The sequence below is a fragment of the Ambystoma mexicanum genome, chromosome 7q (assembly GCF_040938575.1).
Source record: "Ambystoma mexicanum isolate Mex_15411 chromosome 7q, UKY_AmexF1_1, whole genome shotgun sequence".
Classification (NCBI taxonomy): domain Eukaryota; kingdom Metazoa; phylum Chordata; class Amphibia; order Caudata; family Ambystomatidae; genus Ambystoma; species Ambystoma mexicanum.
Genome location: NC_090941.1, coordinates 773,555,388 through 773,573,334, shown reverse-complemented (window position 1 = coordinate 773,573,334; position 17,947 = coordinate 773,555,388). Strand labels below are relative to the sequence as shown.

At 47.4% G+C, this 17,947-nt stretch overlaps 1 non-coding gene across 1 annotated transcript; it reads left to right on the top strand.

Annotated features, from left to right (window-relative positions):
* The first annotated feature begins 3,997 nt into the window (after positions 1 to 3,997).
* Positions 3,998 to 4,160, top strand: LOC138528928 (U1 spliceosomal RNA). The gene has a single exon (XR_011284327.1). It is a non-coding gene; the product is annotated as a U1 spliceosomal RNA (small nuclear RNA).
* Positions 4,161 to 17,947: the final 13,787 nt, after the last annotated feature.

Here is a 17,947-nt window from a genome sequence, read left to right as displayed (position 1 = left end):
TTTGTGTTCAATACATTTTGGTTTATTACTTTTATGTGTGGTATTCTCTCATTGGTTTCATGCATGTCACGGTGTAGGTTTTCACAATCACCAGCACCCATTGTGTGTGTGTGTTACAGACATGTGTTGATGTACATTCTTGCCATTTGGTTTGTATCATGTAATGGGCATTTCAATGTGGGGTGGATGGGATGCTTGGTTGGGTCTTTGCACAGGGGTGGCATGCGGTGGGATTTGGGAGGCCATGAGGCTCATGATTGTGGATCATGATGACGTGTTGGGGGACATGAGTCGGGGCCTGCTGGCAGGTGCCCCTCACTGCTGGTTGGATGGGGGTGCTGGGGGACATTAGTCAGGGCATGCTGGCAGGTGCCTCTCACTGCTGGGTGGGTGGGGGTGCTGGAGGACATGGGTCAGGGCCTGAGCCTCACTGCTGGGTGGGTGGGGGTGCTGGGGGACATGAGTCGGGGCCTGCTGGCAGGTGCCCCTCACTGCTGGGTGGGTGGGGGTGCTGGGTGACATGAGTCGGGGCCTGAGCCTCACTGATGGGTGGGTGGGTGTGCTGGGGGACATGAGTCGGGGCCTGCTGGCAGGTGCCCCTCACTACTGGGTGGGTGGGGGTGCTGGGGGACATGAGTCAGGGCCTGAGCCTCACTGCTGGCTGGATGGGGTTACTGGGGGACATGATTCGGGGCCTGCTGGCAGGTGCCCCTCACTGCTGGGTGGGTGGGGGTGCTGGGGGACATGAGTCGGGGCCTGAGCCTCACTGCTGGGTGGGTGGGAGTGCTGGGGGACATGAGTCGGTGCCCGCTGGCAGGTTCCCCTCTCTGCTGGGTGGGTGGGGGTGCTGGGGGACATGAGTCAGGGCCTGAGCCTCAATTTTTGGTGGGTGGGGGTGCTGGGGGACATGAGTCGGGGCCTGCTGGCAGGTACCCCTCACTGCTGGGTGGGTGGGGGTGCTGGGGGACATGAGTCAGGGCCTGAGCCTCACTGCTGGGTGGGTGGGGGTGCTGGGGTTCATGAGTCGGGGCCTGCTGGCAGGTGCCCCTTACTGCTGGGTGGGTGGGGGTGCTGGGGGACATGAGTCAGGGCCTGCTGGCAGGTGCCCCTCACTGCTGGGTGGGTGGGGGTGCTGGTGGACATGAGTCAGGGCCTGAGCCTCACCGCTGGGTGGGTGGGGGTGCTGGAGGACATGAGTCGGGGCCTGCTGGCAGGTGCCCCTCACTGCTGGGTGGGTGGGGGTGCTGGGGGACATGAGTTGGTGATCACTAATGCAAGGTGCCATGTGGGCTGGCTGGGGGGCATGCCCATGGTGGATGGGCTGCATGTGGGACATGACCGGGGTGCAGGGTAGTCCCCTGTGGTGTGGGCTGCCTGCAGGGGCCATCGAGGGGGTAGAGGACACACCTGGGAGGACCCACACTGCCAATTCACGTGTGGGACTCCCCGCGCACCCCACTGGATACACGTACCCCGCTCTGACAGCGAAATCGCGTGTGAAACTCCCTGCGAACCCCAAACTCCCTGCAAACCCCAGTAATGCACATACCCCGCTCGCACAGGCCCAATCGCGTGTGAAACTCCCCGCGCACCCCACTGGATACACGTACCCCGCTCTGACAGTGAAATCACGTGTGAAACTCTCCGCGAACCCTAGTTATACACGTACCCCGCTCGCACAGGCCAATCACATTTGAAACTCCCCGCGCACCCCACTGGATACACGTACCCCGCTCTGACAGCGAAATCGCGTGTGAAACTGCCCGCGAACCCCAGTAATATAAGTACCCCGCTCGCACAGGGCCAATCGCGTGTGAAACTCCCCGCGAACCCCAGTAATACACATACCCAGCTCGCACAGGCCCAATCCCATGTGAAATTGCCTGCGAAGCCCAGTAATACACGTACCCCGCTCGCACAGGCCCAATGCGTGTGAAACTGCCCGCGAACCCAGTAATACACGTACCCCGCTTGCACAGGGCCAATCGTGTGTGAAACTGCTGCGAGCCCCAGTAACACACGTACCCCGCTACCACAGGCCCAATCGCGTGTGATTCTCCCCGCGCAGGGGTGTACATGTATTCGGAGTGGTGCGCGGGAGTTTTACAGGCGTTTTCATGGTTGGGGGCTGTATGGTGGTCCACTGGCCTGTGCGCCATGTACAGGATTTGTGCGCTATGCATGGCGCACGGGGAGGGGTTGGGGGCGTAACTGGCGCTGCTGCAGGGTCGCTGCGCCACTCTGCACCACGGCTGGTTTTGGATGTTAGAATCCATGAATACGCTGTGCGCGGCAATGGATTTTGGCGCACGCGGCTGGTGCAGACTCTCACACGCGCACACTGTGCGCCAGCCGCGTGCACCACTTGTGCACTGGATTCTATGAATTACCCTGTAAATTGCTTCAGGTCTGGGGGGAAGGATAGGAATTCCTTCCTACGTTTCGCTGTTTTCTTTGCCACATCTTGGGAGATGTATGTTCAGCTGACTTTCCAAATGAGATAATTCTTTTCCTTTGCTTTAAAGACAATGAGTTGCAATTGTGTATATTCCAACATTAGGAAAATCATTGTGCGTAGTGCAGAAGGTTATGCTTGCAAGCCTACATTGCGGCCAATGCGGTGTGCCTTCGGTTCCATGTGTTAAGATCCCCGCAGAAATATCGCGATACAAAAATATCACCATATTTTTGCTGCGATATTGAGGCATAGACCCTGCGGGGGACACCCCTACATTATTTTTAAATCTGCGGGGGACACCCCCGCAACCCCCGCTCCCACAAATGATCCCCCCCAAAAATATCGCCTATGGCGAGAAAGACGGCCATATATACGGCGATATATTTGGTGGGGATAACATGTAGGGATACCGTGCCCTTTGGATGTTATGAATTACTTCTGGTGAGAAATGAAGCAGAACAGGAAGCATTTTCTGCAGAAACAAAATATTGTCACTCCCCGCACAGCCCTCTGCCAGGCCTGATAAACAAAGGTTGTTACGTGTGCCCCTATTTTCCAAATTCTCGTTGTGCCTTTGAAGTTCTTTAACATTTTTTTTGCAAGGTGTATCACTCTGGGTGATATATCTTTCACAATTCTGTTGTGAAGTGCTTTTCTTTTGTGACACCACAGTTCTATGTGTTTGGGTGATGCGTTTTGACCAGCTGTGAGGCTGGTTTAAGGTATGCCGGTGAACAAAACAGTTTGGATTTCGGAATGATATTTTGAAAATGCAAAACATTGCATTTTTTGTGTTGGTGGTCATTTCAGTCATCTCTGTCAACTTTTATCTGCTGTTGGACATATTTTATCTTTAGCACAATTAAAACAAATATGTTTGCAATTTATTGAAGAATTGTGTTAACTGACATACAAATGAGTATTACTAACCCCAGACCTGTGCGCCCCATGATATCAGGTGCTCCTGTTGTTCTTGAAACCACCTTGCCCTGGCTCTGTTTTCACGCTCAGGCCCTCCAACCTTAAGAAGTCCTAGCCAGCTCCTGGGGGCAGGCAGGGGAGGGAGGAAGCAGCTGGCTACCAGCTGCCGCTGCGGCCCCATCCGTTCACCGATTGGGCACGGTCTGGCCTTGCCTTCACAGCGTTGCCGTGTCCTGCTGGGGGGCACCCCACCTGAGACACTGTTGTTATGCGGGATGACCTGTTGGCCCAGGAGGGCCATGGACCCATCTGGGGCCGACGGGCCAGTGGGCACACATACTGCACCAGGCCTGCTCGCATTCCGACTGGGCCTGCTGGCTGGTGGCCAGGCCTAAATTTATGCACATCTTGGGCCGAGCAGGGTCTGATGAAAGGAACTGTGCTACATTGTGCCTCTTCTGCTGGGCTCTGCCTGCCGGAGCTTCCCCCTACACGTGGAACAGGCAGCTCTGCAGACACTCAGGGGTTCCGGGAGGGCGGGGTCAGGGCCTGCCTTCTCACCCTCGCTTAACGGGGCTTCCAGAACAGGCCCAATCCCTGCCCTCTTGCTTGCAACTCATACGTACCTGGTGGGGGAGAATCTGTGATCAGAAAGGCAGATCTCCCAGGATGAGGCTCATCCATTGCACATCGGATTTGCTGACCCCTGCATGTCCCCAAATGTGAGATACCCAACTGCATTATTTCTGGTAGTGGGGGACTCCGTTCGTGCTTTCCTCTGATATATTAGTGAAAGAAAGAAAAAGTTAAGTGTGCGAGTCAGGTTGTTTGCACACAGAGCCCCTGGTCTTGTAGCAGAGTTTGCTACAGTCAAGAGGGCCAGCCCTGAGCAGCTCAGGGGGCCAGTCCTGAACAGCTCAGGGGTCCACAGCCCTGATGTATTGGTGAAAGAAAGAAAAAGTCACGTGTGCGAGTCAGGTTGTTTGCACACAGAGCCCCTGGTCTTGTGGCAGAGTTTATTTTTCTGCAGTCAAGAGGGCCAGCCCTGAGCAGCTCAGGGGTCCACAGCCCTGATCTATTTTGCTGCAGCCTCCTGTTCTTTCGCTCCTTTGGCCTCCTCCTCCTTCTGTTCTGCAACTGCTCTTTTCACCTCACATTTTGCCCCCACTTTCTCCTCCTCTTCTCTTCCCATCTGCTCCACGTCACAGCCTCTCCTTTCATCAACTATCACTCCTACTCATTCTCGAAACTCAGCCACCCAACTGCTTTCAGAGGGGAGCTGCAGGAGCTGTGCTTAGGCGGAACAGAAATCACCCGGTTTGATCAGTACCCAAGGGGGATTTTTTTTATTTTTTTAAATCGGATGCAAGTTGTGCATTTTAAAGAATATTTACTCGGCAACACTGGTCAAAACTATTATCTGCACAGTGAAAAAACTCAATTAAGTTCACCTTTGGGTGATCGCCTTTCCACATTTCATCTGTTGAATTGGATTATGCTTCTTTCATTACCACAGTAATGAATGTGTATTACAGAGATAAACTGCCATATGTATTGGGCACAACCCTGCAATGGCAGCATCAATCATTAACACAGAAGTAATGAATGTATATTACAGAGATAATCTGGCATATGTATTGGGCACACTGCACATGGTCACGCAGCATTGATCATTAACATGCGTTGCGTTGTAAAATGTTCTTGTCTGCTGTTGGTGACATGGAATTTTCAATTCCCCTTTAGAACTGATTATAAACTTATGGGTTTTTGGTCACTTTTTCTGCTGCAAAATACACCATTTCAACCCCATATTTGAATAAAAATCTTGGGGGTAACCCTCCCTAGATCCTTATCGCTCCCTCGCTATGCTCGGTCGCCCCCACTATTTAGGAAATATTAACATATACACACTGAAAGAAATCACAAGCAACTAACCTTTGATCACTGCCCCTGACACCAAAAGCTATCTTTGGGACGCCATTGGCTATCACTGCCTGTGATGCAATTGTGTCAAAGGTCACACACTATCGCTTTTTAACATACTGCTTTGAGTGTTGTTGTTGACTTTTGGCTCATCGGCCCACTGGGTGACAAAAAGTTAATGCTTCGGCCCCACATTCAAAAAGGTTGGACAAGCCTAGACGTTAACCTTGTCCTATGTTGTTAAGGTACTTTCCTTAGGGTTTAGCCTCAGTTCATGGTGCACATACATGGAGAAATAAGCACGCCTCAAACACACAACTGATTTGTATACATGATGATGAACTCTAAAGTTATTGTCATTTTCTGATGATGTTGATTCTTTCCTCCTTACTGGCGTTTCCCTGTATGTGCCTCAGATTTCTATGCATTTTGGCTCTTCCTATGTATTGTTTGTACTAACACAAGTGTGTAGTAAGTCTTGAATTGTTAGATATTTATTCCATAATTAACATTAGTCAAAATTCTTATAGGGTTGCAGTTATAGTTTTACTGCCCAATATTACCAGATTAAAAATGCTGTACTTCTATGGTGCATGCTGCATCCATTCTCTATGTTCATGTATTATTTTTTTTATTATTTTATTTTATAAATGAGGTTGTTTATTTATAAATTTTTTCATTTATCTTACAGTAAGCATAATAGATTGAAAAAGCATCCAGGTTTTTCAGTGAGACTAAAGTTCAAGGATGTTTTGAAGAATCAGGGCAATTGTATAGATGTATTTGTTATTTTGCCCATTCAATAAAGTGGTCCATCTTTCTTCAGGGTCCATTTGTCGGGATGAAAGATTGAAAAAGGCACTGAATCATTCTCTTTGGTTTGAGAGTAGCGTGCATTCCATGACGAGATGGTATAAAGTTTCCAATTTATCTTTGTCTTTGCAGAATTAACAGTACTGTTCGGTTGAAGGTATCAATCTCGCGGTGGGGAAATTAGCACTTGTTGGAATTGTGTTTAGTCGTATTTTTAAGAAGATTGTTCTGATGTTGATTTCAGGAAAGGTTCTCAAATATTTGGGTACTTCGTGAATTGCTTGGATGTCTGTGATGCAATCGAGATTCTGTCGATAGATTTTTTTGAGTTGTATCGTCTTTAGCCAATCGTTGCGCATTAATTTGATTTTGGTGTGCTGCAGGCACAGAGTTAAGAGTTCCTCAGAGATGTCTTCTTTGACCATTTCTTGTAGAAGTTTGAGTTTCCAGTCTTGCAAAACAGCATTGTTAAATGTGTCTGTATGGGCCCTCAGGATTTGTATGGCCGGAGTTCTGTGATCTGTTAGGATTTTGCAAAATATGTCCAATCGCTTCCACAGTACAATGGACTCCAGTGATTGTGTAGCCATCTCATGTCTTTTCTTGGCATAGGGTATGACGGGGGCAGATGTAGAATTTCGTGCCAAAATATTGCCTTGTACTTCGTCCAGTTTACGGTTGCTGCATTGATCTTTGCCTCTGTTCCATAGGTAATGATGGGCATGAATTTGTGTCTGTAGTAGTCTATGATAGGTTTGAAAGAGAATTTTCCATATTTTCGGTGGAGTACACAGCCTTGCCTGGTCACGGTTTGTGATTTCTGTTCGATTTATTCGAGCCATTGGGTTTCCGCCTTAGACTGGTTTATTGGAATTCCAAGATATTTGAAGGTTGCAACAGTTTCTACTGGAGTACCATGGAGGCTGAGTGTTAGATCTTTTTTCTTTTTGAATGGAATCTTAGCAACTGACATTACCTTCGTTTTGTTGATGTTAATGGACATTTCGTTTATTTTCATGTATCCACTTAAAGAAGCGAGGCTGGTTTATAGTCCTGTTGTAGTCTTGTCAAGGAGGATAATGTCATCTGCATAGAGCATAACTATAAGAGGAATGGAATTGATCTTGGGGGGTTTGTTGCAGTGCTCAATAGATGTTCATCAATGTCAGCCGTGAATAGGTTATACAAGGTTGCGGCGAGAGGGCAGCCTTGTTTTAGACCATTTTTTTTCGTCTGGATGGTTGATGTTGTTGCACCTGCTTTTGTTAGTCTGACTGCAATCGATTTTCCGGAGTAGAGAAGTTTGATTGGTTCTAAGATGTTTTTTGGACATTTTCATGCCTGTAATTGTGTCCATAGTTTGTACCTTGATATGGCATCGAAGGCCATGTGTAGGTCAATGAAAGCCGCATATACTGTGGTATGGTTTTTGATGGCTTTGTGTTTGATTAAGTTAGTCAGGAGGAGATTGATGTTAGTTCCGACGTTTGGCATAAATCCTGTTTGTCTGACAGAAAATCTGCCCGCATTTGTTGCCCAATTTGTTAGTTGTTTGAGTAGAATTGAAGCAAATAGTTTTCCAAGAGTGTCTAGGAGAGCGATGGGCCGGAAGTTGGCTGGATCCTCATGTGGGCCTTGTTTGTATATGGGTACTATGATGGCTGTCCGCCATAAGTTCGATATGCATTATTAGTTTCCTGTATTAACAACAACACTCCAATATAATGTTTTGTTTAGATTAGTACATTTTGTAATGCATTATGTAGTACATGAGAGGTCTCCCAATCCCCCCTGACACCTGCTAGCAATATTTTAAACACAAACCCTTGTAGGGACTTTTAATCAAAATTAATTTCAAATCTGATGTCATCAGTGATGTCATCAATGACATTTGTGATGTCATATTTGATGTCCTGGGTGTTCGTCCTAGCAATGCCCAGTGGTGGCACGAGTTATGTTGCTTAGCTAACCATAAATGGTGAATTTCTGTTGTTTTTTCCATTTTAATTGTAACCATAACATCTCGTTAACAACATGTTTTCACTGAATTGCATGGGTTTTTATTAGTGCAACTTAACCATAACGTTCCCTTTAACAAAGTGTTTCACTGAATTTCATACGTTTTTACCCTTAATTTTCTACAGGTTCCTTATGCCTATTTTTAATGATTACACCTAAAAATCACACTCACCCGCAATGTAGCTGCTCCAGAGTCCGCAGACAGTGTGATTGTCTGCGGGCATCAGGTAGCATTCACAAAACCCAGAAGCACAGGGGAGAACAAACAATGTTCTACCCTTCAACCAACAAACACATATACATTAAACAACATCACCTTCATTTACTAAACCAAAATGTACCTTTTTGTACAAAATCATAATTCCAAATGTACACATTATTTGTTCATGTAGCACACAATATAATGGAATGCACCAAGCACAAACCTTAACTGTACACCTCATACTATCACTTCAGTACAACTCTTCATACAGACTCACATACACCAGGTGCTCATTCCAAAACAACCGCTTACCAAATAGTAAGTACACTGCATTTATGTTCTGACTTGAGTGTCGTGTAGACCGTTGAGACCTCCGTCCCCAAGTGACGCACAGGGGAACCAAAAGAACCCCGCTGTGCGACCTTTGGGGCCACAGGTGGGAGATGTTACTTCCCGGATCCACAGAACCTCTGGAACACCGATGCTGCTGCAGAAAGAACGAGGTTAAGTACCAGGCAAATACAATATAACACAAGAATCAAAGGATCTGAATAATCTTACCTATTCGGTGTTTGGAAAACCAGGGAAACCTAGTGAAGGAGGTTCGAGACTCAGATGAGAGGCGGTCCCCAGAATAAGAGGGAACGCAGTCAAGCTTGGACACAGGATAGGCCACCTGTAGAGCAGAAGACGTAACTTGAGTTCCCAAAAGGGCAATGGCGTAGAAGTCCAACAAAGTACCAAGGGATGATCCGAAGACAGGTGAGGGTCGAGTCGAGATTCAGCAATGGGTAAACAGTTCCAAGCAAAGGTACAAAAGGGTAATCCGAGGGAGTCCATGTGAGAGATCCAAGATCAAGGTAAACCAACAGAGTTTATCAAACGTAGCGCCAAACAGAGTCAGAAGACAGCTGAGAAGCGGTGAGTGCTCCGTGCATCAAGCTTTATATACTGTGCGCTTCTGGGTCATGTGACGTCCACCAATGTGACGTGGGAAACGCCGCTCTGAATCACGTGAGCAAATGAATGATCGATGCAGAGGTGTTCCGCCGCCCCTTCTGCTGTATGTTCTCCATGGCAACTGCCAATGCAGGAAGGGCTGCAACCAGGCACGTAAATTGTACCTGGTACGGAACTTTTGGTCCTTTGGGGTAACCAAATCACGTGAGTCTCGAACCCTGAAAGGAGTAGTGTGGGAACCCGGGGAAGGTGTTGTGGAGATGTTAGCAGTGTCTTGGTGTGCAGAGGATCGTCTAACATAGCCCCCCCCCAACGGCCCACGACCCCGTGGGCAGGACGGGTGATCCCTATGGAACCGGGCCACCAACCGAGGAGCGTTAACGTCCAGGGCGGAAACCCAAGAGCACTCCTCTGGGCCATAACCCTTCCAATCCACCAAATACTGGAGCCCACCCCTAACCCAACGGGAACCCAAAATAGCTGACACTTCAAAGACATCAGGGGAGGCCAGGGACACCAGGGCTGCTGGGGCCCGAAGGCGGGAGGAATCAGGGCAGTGCTTGAGGAGAGAGACATGAACAACAGGATGGATTCGCCAAGAGTTCGGGAGAACCAGACGAAAAGCCACTGGATTCACAACCTGAGAGATCACATACGGGCCAACAAAGCGAGGCAGAAGTTTCCGACAACCAACCAGGCGAAGGTGACGGGAAGACAACCACACCCTGGAACCCACCGCAAGGGGAGGAGCAGCCAAGCGCTTGCTGTCAACACAGGACTTCATAGAGGCCTTTGCTTCACTAAGATGGACCAAAGTACGAGCATGAACAGCAGACAGATCCCTAATACAAGCCGTGGCCGCAGGATTCAAAGAGACAGAGGCGTGAGGGACAGGCAAGACCTTGGGGTGTTGGCCATAGAGGGCGTAGAAAGGAGAAAAACCTGTAGCAGAGTGAGCCACGTTATTGTATGCGAACTCGGCAAGCCGTAAAGCACTCAACCAGGAGGACTGCTGCTGCAAGATAAGGCACTGAAGATACTGCTCCATAGATTGATTCGTCCTTTCAGTCTGCCCATCAGTCTCGGGGTGATAGGCCGAGGAATACCTGGTATCGATGCCAAGTAGCTTAGTCAAAGCTCTCCAAAAACGAGAGGTGAACTGCGACCCACGATCGGAAATAATGACAGAAGGAAGCCCAAACAACGTGAACACAGATTCAAAAAACAACTCAGCCAGGACCGGGGCCGAAGGGATCCCCTTACAGGGAACAAAGCGAGCCATTTTTGTGAATGTGTCCACCACCACCCAGATGGTATCAAAACCCCGTACCTTGGGGAGATCGGTCACGAAATCCATAGTCAGTGTGTGCCAAGGTCTTGGGGGTACCGGTAGCGGAAGCAGCAGGCCGATTGGACGACCTCTTCGATGTTTGGCCTGAGCGCAGACAGAGCAAGTGTTGACATAGCATTCCACGTCGCGCTTCATAGAGGGCCACCAGCACCAGCGCTTTAGGAGATCCATGGTACGCTCCTGGCCGGGATGGGCATTAAAGTGGGCATCATGAGACCATTCAAGGGCCAGGTTACGGGTGTCAGGCGTGGGGAGGATCAAGCGATCATGCACGAAAGGCAAACCATCACAATATACGGGATCCCAATCCCGCAGTTGGTCAGAATGATTGCTCGTCCATGCTCGCACAGAATCCAACAATTATAGAGAGGGAGTGCAGAGACAAATCACATGACTCTTACCTAGAACGGTATCAGGGAAGGTTGGCAACGAGACTCCACCCGGAGAGCGTGACAAGGCGTCCGCTTTTCCATGAGTGATCCCAGGACGATGAGTAATGTGAAAATCAAAGGCGGAAAAGAAGAGATGCCACCGGACCTGTCTGCTGTTGATGCACTTTAAGGAGGCCAGATCCTGTAGGTTCTGATGATCGGAGTAGACAGTGATTGGATGCTTAGCCCCCAGGAGATGATCGTGCCAGACACGAAAGGCGTCCATGACAGCCAGAAGTTCCTTCTCCGTTACAGTATAATGGGTCTCAGTATTGAAGAACTTACGGTAGTGGTATGCCACCGGGTGCAACTTGCCCGTCGTAGGACATGTCTGAGACAACACCGCACCGAGGGCAAAAGAAGAGGCATCCGCCTCGACTATGAATGGAAGTTTGGGATTGGGGTGCTGAAGAATCGGTGCGGTGGTGAAAGCGGTCTTCAGAGCCTCAAAGGATTCCTGATGTTCCTTTCGCCACTGATAGGGTACTTGAGGGCTGGTCAGAGCCGTAAGTGGGGCCACAATTGTGGAAAAGGACGAAATAAAGCGCCTGTAAAAGTTGGTGAAGCCCAAAAAGGCCTGCAAGGCCTTGAGTGTCTGAGGAACTGGCCAATCTAAGACCGCCTTAACCTTGGATTCGTTCATGGATAGTGCCCCAGGGGTAATGTGGAAGCCCAGAAACTCAACAGACGTTTTATGGAATTGACATTTCTCGGGTTTGGCAAACAGCGAATGTTCCCTCAGACGGGATAAGACCTCCCGAACATGCTTTACATGGTCATCAAGATTCCGTGAAAAGATCAAGATGTCGTCCAGATAAACAACCATGTATACGTCCAGAATGTCCCTGAATATGTCATTCATAAAACGCTGGAATGTTGCCGGGGCGTTGCATAGGCCGAAGGGCATGACTAGATATTCATACAAGCCGTAACGGGTGAAAAACGCAGTTTTCCACTCATCGCCCTCGCGGACGCGCACTAGATTGTATGCGCCGCGAAGGTCCAGCTTGGTAAAAACGGAGGCCTGGGATAAGCGGTCCAGGAGAGGGGTGATCAAAGGGATTGGATACCTGTCCTTTTTCGTGATGGCATTAAGGCGCCGGTAATCCACACAGGGACGTAAGTCCCCCTCTTTCTTGGGTACAAAGAAAATGGGGTTTGCAGCTGGTGAAGTAGAGGGGCGGATGTGTCCTAGTCGTAGGGTGTTCTGTACATACTGTTTCAGAGCTTGTTCTTCCGAGGGGGACAGAGAATAGATCCTGCCCGAAGGAACGGTAGAATCCGGGATTAGTTCAATCGGGCAGTCATATGATCTGTGTGGAGGAAGCACCTCAGAAGAACCGCAATCGAAAACTGACTCGAATGCTTTGTACTCAGAGGGAATCCCGGTAACTACCCCTCCGACGGTATGGGAATTCACAACCGCTGATCCACCATCATTCAATGTGAGTTGAGCGAGAGCTCCCAAGGCCCGTGAAGGAGTATCTGTTTCTTGATGGGTTGGGAGGCAAAAGTTCTGACAGATATCCGACTCAAAGAGCACCGTGCCTGTTTGCCAATTAATCAGAGGATTGTGTTCACGCAACCATGGTATTCCTAATATGATACCGAACTGGGGTGTGGTGATCAAGTCAAAACTTAGCGTCTCTGTGTGAACGTCTTGTATAGTCAATAATAGAGGAGCAGTTTGGTGTCTAACAGGACCAGACACTAGGGCAGTGCCATCTATGGCCTGAACCGGTTCAGGTCGGGTTTTCACCACTAAAGGTAGATTGAGAGAATGGGCTAAAGCAATGTTTATGTAGTTCCCCGTGGCACCAGAATCAACGATGATCGTGACTGCGTGAGAGATACCCGCACAGGGACAAAGTGTGGCCTGTACAAAGATGGGCTGGACACGAGCGAAAGCAGGAGTGGCACCCAGAGATGAGGACTGGAAACTCGACCTGGTCTCCGGATCTAAGGTCGAGCTGTCCGAAAAACCTGGGACTTCTTGGGACGTCGAGGGCATTCCTTAACATAATGTCCCGTGGTGCCACAATAAAAGCATGCATTATCCACCCTCCTACGTTCTCTCTCGGATGTCGTGATAGGACTACGTAAACCTCCCACTTGCATAGGTTCCTCAGTGCTGGAGGCGGGAGTACTGACAGCTGTAGGATGAGAAAAACCCAACTCAGCCCTGCGCTCTGAACGACGTGCATCTACCTGCAGGGCAAGATCCACTAGTTCTTGATACTGTGTGGGCATGGAAGGGATCACGGCTAAGGCATCTTTCATTGGATTATTCAACCCCCTATAGAATATGACCGCCCGCTTGCTTTCTGCCCATGATGTCTCGGCGACCAATTGGTTGAAGCGGGTGATGTAGTCTATCAAGGTCCCTCTACCCTGGGTTAGCTCTAACAACTCCAGATCCCTAGATTGTGCCTTGTGTCGGGTGTCGAAGTCTCGGGACATCTCTGTAACTAACAAATCAAAATCATAGAGAACCGGGCTATTGTTCTCCAGTAAAGGATTAGCCCAAGCGGCAGCCGTTCCGGCCATGTGGGAAAGGGTAAAGGCCGCTTTAGCAGTGCAATTAGGAAAGGTCAGAGGTCTACACAGGAAGTGTAACTTGCACTGATTGATGAAGGTCCTGAACTTCTTGGGGTCGCCTTGATAACGTTCAGGAGTGGCTAAGGGAGAAGGGGTTGGGAGGACCACCGGGGTTGGAGCTGGGGTACTTGCCAATGGAGGAGGTGTGGCTGGAGTGGCAGCATCCCCGAATTTAGAGTCTGCAGGGAGGGAATTCTGGACACTCTGTATGGAATCTAGCCTTTGGTGAATCACTGTGTTAGCACCGGCCATATCTGCCCTTAATACTGTAATTGCCTGAACTAAAGCAGCTATGGGTTCTTCTGTGGACCCCTGCATTATCTAACACAACTATACGGCTTCTCAGTCTGTTCTGACTTGAGTGTCGTGTAGACCGTTGAGACCTCCGTCCCCAAGTGACGCACAGGGGAACCAAAAGAACCCCGCTGTGCGACCTTTGGGGCCACAACGTGGGAGATGTTACTTCCCGGATCCACGGAACCTCTGGAACACCGATGCTGCTGCAGAAAGAACGAGGTTAAGTACCAGGCAAATACAATATAACACAAGAATCAAAGGATCTGAATAATCTTACCTATCCGGTGTTTGGAAAACCCAGGAAACCTAGTGAAGGAGGTTCGAGACTCAGATGAGAGGCGGTCCCCAGAACAAGAGGGAACGCAGTCAAGCGTGGACACAGGATAGGCCACCTGTAGAGCTGAAGACGTAACTTGAGTTCCCAAAAGGGCAATGGCGTAGAAGTCCAACAAAGTACCAAGGGATGATCCGAAGACAGGTGAGGGTCGAGTCGAGATTCAGCAATGGGTAAACAGTTCCAAGCAAAGGTACAAAAGGGTAATCCGAGGGAGTCCAGGTGAGAGATCCAAGATCAAGGTAAACCAACAGAGTTTATCAAACGTAGCGCCAAACAGAGTCAGAAGACAGTTGAGAAGCGGTGAGTGCTCCGTGCATCAAGCTTTATATACTGTGCGCTTCTGGGTCATGTGACGTCCACCAATGTCACGTGGGAAACACCGCTCTGAATCACGTGAGCAAATGAATGATCGATGCAGAGGTGTTCCGCCGCCCCTTCTGCTGTATGTTCTCCATGGCAACTGCCAATGCAGGAAGGGCTGCAACCGGGCACGTAAATTGTACCTGGTACGGAACCTTCGGTCCTTTGGGGTGACCAAATCACGTGAGTCTCGAACCCTGGAGGGAGTAGTGTGGGAACCCGGGGAAGGTGTTGTGGAGATGTTAGCAGTGTTCTGGTGTGCAGAGGATCGTCCAACAATTTATTTCTGTATTATTTGCCATTGATTATATAAACATTTCTTAGAAGCAAAAAGCACTATTTTATTATTTTCACAGAAATGACAAACACACTTGAGTGGTTGGAAGAAAACCTCCCAAAGGAAGAAATGAGTGATGATAACATCTCTAATGGTAAACAATACATCTTTTAATATAAACAAATAATGTAATGTATACAGTACTCAGCAAATAATAATTTGTTCTCTTCTTATATCACATATTTTACATGAATAAACAACACCCCGATTTAATTATGGAGAATCCCAAGAATCACAAAGACAATCCCCAACTGTACATAATGAAATCATGATCTTGTCTGCAAAACTGGATCAACTAAGTAATTATTTTAAGGAACTTTTAAATTATGTTAAAAATCATGTTATTAGAAATGTTGATTATCACTATCCTTCTTGTACCTGTCCCCATTGCCCCCAGCAATCACCCCCCATCAAATTCCAATAACATAAATGAAAATTACGTTTTGATAAAACTTCACTCCCTCCCTCCTCTGATGAACATTGTATAGAAGTTCCAAATGTTCCCATTTATGTTTCCCATTCGGATACCCCATACCTTTCATAAATACATTCATTTTTATACTATAAATATCTTGTATATTGTTCTGACATCATTTTTCTTTTTAACAACCCCAATTAATAGTCTGTGGACTATACTACTTTATGGGGTGTCCATTTATGAAACAGGGTGTCTGCGGCCATGACAGACCCTCCCCTCTGCGGACGCCCGGGGACGTCGTCATGTGACAGCACCCGTGCAGCGTGACAGCCTGTCCATGAACATTGTCTGTCACTGCGAACAGTTTAAAACTGCATTCTCAGTCAATCTACATTGTTTCAAGTTGAAAAGTTTACCCTTCCAGAGCTCCTATAGCCATTCTTAGTTGATCTGGTAACTTTTTTACAACTTCCCAAGGCCTACTTCGAATCAGTAGTCTCACGGTCCAGAGGCAGTTCTGCTGAAGGGAACCACCAATTACTTTTAATCATTCTAAATCTGGCACTCCAGGAAAGAGCAACTTAGAGAACTTGTTTTGGCAAACCAACTGTAACCAGCATCAATGAAAACTCCATGCCATGAAACTTGAAATTCATCTAATCCAAGATTCTCAGACAATCCACACTTCTCACAATACACCTTTTGCCAATGGACCCAAGAATCACCCATGATCCAGACACTCTGCTTCCTCAAAGCCATAGCCATAGCCATCTTCACTGCACACAACAAAGTTAACTCTTATAAACCAGTCTTCCTGCACACCACACACCACACCCAGGAAACCTGATTGGTTGGTCCCCCGATGTCCGTGGACACCAACAACTGTCCGCTGTCACTGCAGTCCCCTTTCCATGCCAGGCATCCTTAAAGGACCCTGATGGCACGTGCAGTGTCTGCGGACTGCCGTGGTGTCCGTGGACACCATCGCACAGAAAAAGCAGATGCAAAAGATGTGTACAACATTTGTAAGTGCCACTTAGTGTGTGGAAGTTTAATATCTTGGTAGTACATGCATACTTGCTAACATGACCCATTCCAATCTGTAGGTACTTATCCAGTACTAGATTTTCACTGCAATCTAGGACTTGTAGTCCAAGTTTACCAATGGAAAAAGTGCCACTACAACTTCCAAAATGCTAAGAAAAAAACAACACTTGCTAAGCACCTAGATATTGCAATGGATCATGTTGGGAAGTATGCATGTACTGCCAATATATTAAACTTCCACATACCAAGTGCAGCTTAAAAATGTTCTACAAATCTTGTCCATCTGCTTTTCTTTTCTTTTACAAACAAGTTACACATACTGCTGCTATAAATGGCCATATGCATTTTTTTACTTTCATGAAAACGCTCCTAAAAAGAAATCTTTTTAAACAGTCAGCATTTTCCATTTTTGATTCCATATAAATGTCACACTTTCCAACCTCACTCATTACATCCTTTACACTGCCGCCATTCTCCACCTGCTCGCACATATGTGTATACCACCAAAGTATCTATATACAACACTTCACAATACATATAAAGTACTTTTCTTTCCCAACCACTACTATAAAACACCAAACACTGCTGCAACAACAATCCACTATTGCATTACCACTAGCCCACAGTTTTTTTTTAATTAAAATCAGCAGCATAGAAATAACCTAGATATGCACCTTTTTCTCACACCCATTATTGCCATGTTCCAAACAGCAATACCCATACTCAATTGCTCTAACAACATAGTTAACACACTTTAGTATACCACCCATAACACAACTTGTATAACTCTTTTTTGCCAACAAATCCTCCTACCTTCATAAATAACAACCTTGCTTACTAAAAGTACTTCACCATTACCACATATACCCACTAACTTTCTTTTACAATTACAGGAAAAAAGTTTGCCAAAGACAGCTACCAAATAAAGAGCATTCTTCACATCCTACAAAGTAAGTACATTAATATAGCATGTATATTTTTCTAATTGTAACAATGTACTTTCAGTAAATATTAGCCTAGAGTATTATTTTTGATTCAAAAACATTTATTTCACTCTTACTCATTATATTGCAACATTCACACTCTTTCTATTCCCATCTAAACACCAACATTATAACATCCACGGGTTTCCTCAAAACATCATAATGTCCCTACTTATTCAATGACACCACCAGTCTCTTACTCACTAACCTAAACCCATCACACCTGTACAGACTCATACTCTTACAACCTTCCCATCCACACCAACCACACCAACCAGCCCACTACACAATCACACATCACTCTATCCATCTCTACAATCACACCCACGTACCCATGCACAATACATGCATATACAGTCTACAACTTTCAAACCCAAACATTCTTTGTTCCCAGCAGGCAGAACAGAATGCCTACTAAAAAGCAACTCTGTAGAGAAGAAATAGAGCAGATAAAATAAAAGGAAGCCATACAGTCATCCACCTCTAAAACAA